Below are 3,083 nucleotides of genomic sequence, written 5' to 3'. Positions count from 1 at the left end.
AAGCATGTCAGAAGGACACTTTTTGGTCAGTTGCTTATATCTCTCCCAAGCTTCAAAGAGGGATTCACCTTCTTTCTGTTTGAAGGTTTGAACATCCACTCTAAGCTTACTCAGCTTTTGAGGAGGGAAGAACTTGGCTAAGAAAGCCGTGACCAGCTTATCCTAAGAGTTCAGGCTGACTTTAGGTTGAGAGTCCAACCATACTCTAGCTCTGTCTCTTACAGTAAAAGGGAAAAGTATAAGCCCGTAGACCTCGGGATCAACCCCATTGGTCTTAACAGTATCACAGATCTACAAGAATTCAGTTAAGAACTGAAAAGGATCTTCTGATGGAAGTCCATAAAACTTGCAATTTTGTTGCATCAGAGAAAATAATTGAGGCTTTAGCTCAAAATTGTTTGCTCCAATGGCAGGGATTGAGATGCTTCTTCCATATAAGTTGGAATTTGGTGGAGTGAAGTCACCAAGCATCTTCCTTGCATTGTTGGCATTGTTGTTATTTTCGGCTGCCATGTCTTCTTCTTTTTCGAATGTTTCTGTCAAGTCCTCTCCAGAGGGTTGTGCTTTAGCTTCCCTTAGCTTCCTCCTTAGAGTCCTTTCAGGTTCAGGATCTGCTTCAACAAGAATGTCCTTGTCCTTGCTCCTGCTCATATGAAAAAGAAGAGAACAGAAAAGAAGAGAAATCCTCTATGTCACAGTATAGAGATTCCTTTATGTGAGTATAAGAAGAAAAGAATAGAAGAAGGAGAAGAGAAAAATTCGAACACAGAGGAGAAGAGAGGGTTCGAATTTTTAGATGAAGAGAAGTGTTAGTAAATGAATAAATAAATAGAAGAAGATAAGAGAGGGGAGTAATTTCGAAAATTAATTAAAAAGAAAAGAAAAATATTTTTGTTTTTATTTTAAAATTAGTTAGTATTCAAAAAATAAGAGGGGAAATAAAATTAAAACTAAAATTTAAAATAATTAGTTAATTAAAAAGAATTTTGAAAAAGGGTGAGGAATTTTTGAAAATTAGAGAGAGAAAAGTAGTTAGGTGGTTTTGAAAAAGATAAGAAACAAATAAAAAGTTAGTTAGTTAGTTGAAAAAAATTTGAAAATCAATTTTAGAAAAGATAAAAAGTTAGAAAAGATTTTAAAATTGGTTTTGAAAAAGATATGATTGAAATTTATTTTGAAAAGGATTTGAAAAGGAAGTTAAAAATATTTGATTTTTGAAAAAGATTTTGAAAAGATAAGATTTTTAAAATTGAAATCTTGACTTGACTAACAAGAAACAACTAATTTTAAAATTTTTTAACTAAGTCAACCCAAAAATTTCGAAATTTATGAGTAAAATAAGGAAAAGATATTTTTTGAATTTTTAATGAGGAGAGAGAAAAACACAAAAATGACCCAAAACATGAAAATTTTGGATCAAAACCAATGATGCATGCAAGACTCTATGAATGTCAAGCTGAACACCAAGAACACATTGAAGATCATGATGAACATCAAGAACTTATTTTTGAAAAATTTTCAAGAAAAGAAAACATGCAAGACACCAAACTTAGAGATTTTTCATGTTTAGACACTAATAAAACAAGAATGCATATGAAAAACAAGAAAAGACACAAAACATGAAAATATGAAGATCAAACAAGAAGACTTACCAAGAACAACTTGAAGATCATGAAGAACACATGCATGAATTTTCGAAAAATTTTTAGAAAATTAAAAAGATACAATTACACTAAACTTAAAAATTGACACTAGACTTAAACAAGAAACATAAAATATTTTTGGTTTTATGATTTTATAATTTTTTTCTATTTTTTTGGTTTTTTTTTCGAAAATTATTTTTAGAAAAATGAAAAATAAGAAAAATTTTGAAAGATTTTTGAAAACTTTTTGAAAACAAAAAAAGAAAATTACCTAATCTGAGCAACAAGATGAACCGTCAGTTGTCCAAACTCAACAATCCCCGGCAACGGCGCCAAAAACTTGGTGCACGAAATTGTGATCTCTAACAATGGCGCTCAACTTGGTATGTGCATTTATAATCTCAGCACTTTCTTCACAACTTCGCATTACTAACCAGCAAGTGCACTGGGCCGTCCAAGTAATAAACCTTACGTGAGTAAGGGTCGATCCCACGGAGATTGTTGGTATGAAGCAAGCTATGGTCATCTTGTAAATCTCAGTCAGGCGGATTCTAATGGTTATAATGGTTTTCAAAAATAAAGATAAATAAAGCATAAAATAAAGATAAAGATACTTATGTAATTCATTGGTGGGAATTTCAGATAAGCGTATGAAGGTGCTGTATGGCTCTTTGAACGTCTGCTTTCTGGCTGTCTCCATTCAATCGTGCATATTCCTTTCCATGGCAAGCTGTATGTTGGGGGATCACCGTTGTCAATGGCTACCATCCGTCCTCTCAGTAAAAATGGTCCAGGTGTTCTGTCACAGCACGGCTAATCATCTGTCGGTTCTCGATCATGCTGGAATATGATCCATTGATCTTTTTTGCGTCTGTCACTACGCCCAACACTCGTGAGTTTAAAGCTTGTCACAGTCATTCAATCCCTGAATCCTACTCTAAATACCACAGACAAGGTTTAGACTTTTCAGATTCTCAAGAATGCTGCCAATGGATTCTAGCTTATACCACGAAGATTCTAGTTAAGGAACCCAAGAGATACTCATTCTAGCTTGTTTACTTGTAGAACGGAAGTGGTTGTCAGGCACGCGTTCATAGGTGAGAATGATGATGAGCGTCACATAATCATCACATTCATCAGGTTCTTAGGCGCGAATGGATATCTTAGAATAGAAATAAATGAGAGTTGAATAAAAAAATAGTAGTACTTTGCATTAATTCTCGAGGTACAGCAGAGCTCCACACCTTAATATATGGTGTGTAAAAACTCTACCGTTGAAAATACATAAGTGATGAAGGTCCAGGCATGGCCGAGAGGCCATCCCCCAATACATGATCAAAGGATCAAAAGATAATCCAAAGATGTGGTCAAAAGACGTCTAATACAATAGTAAAAAGTTCTATTTATACTAAACCAGCTACTAGGGTTTACAAAAATAAG

The 3,083-nt window shown here is 33.8% G+C and overlaps 1 non-coding gene across 1 annotated transcript; it reads left to right on the top strand.

Annotated features, from left to right (window-relative positions):
- LOC112699887 (small nucleolar RNA R71) lies at nt 1–108 on the top strand. Its single transcript, XR_003152820.1, has one exon. It is a non-coding gene; the product is annotated as a small nucleolar RNA R71 (small nucleolar RNA).
- Nucleotides 109–3,083: the final 2,975 nt, after the last annotated feature.

Source organism: Arachis hypogaea, chromosome 6, assembly GCF_003086295.3.
Source record: "Arachis hypogaea cultivar Tifrunner chromosome 6, arahy.Tifrunner.gnm2.J5K5, whole genome shotgun sequence".
NCBI classification, from domain to species: Eukaryota; Viridiplantae; Streptophyta; class Magnoliopsida; order Fabales; family Fabaceae; genus Arachis; species Arachis hypogaea.
Note: the sequence above shows the minus strand (reverse complement) of the source record. Positions and strands in the feature narration are given on the sequence as shown.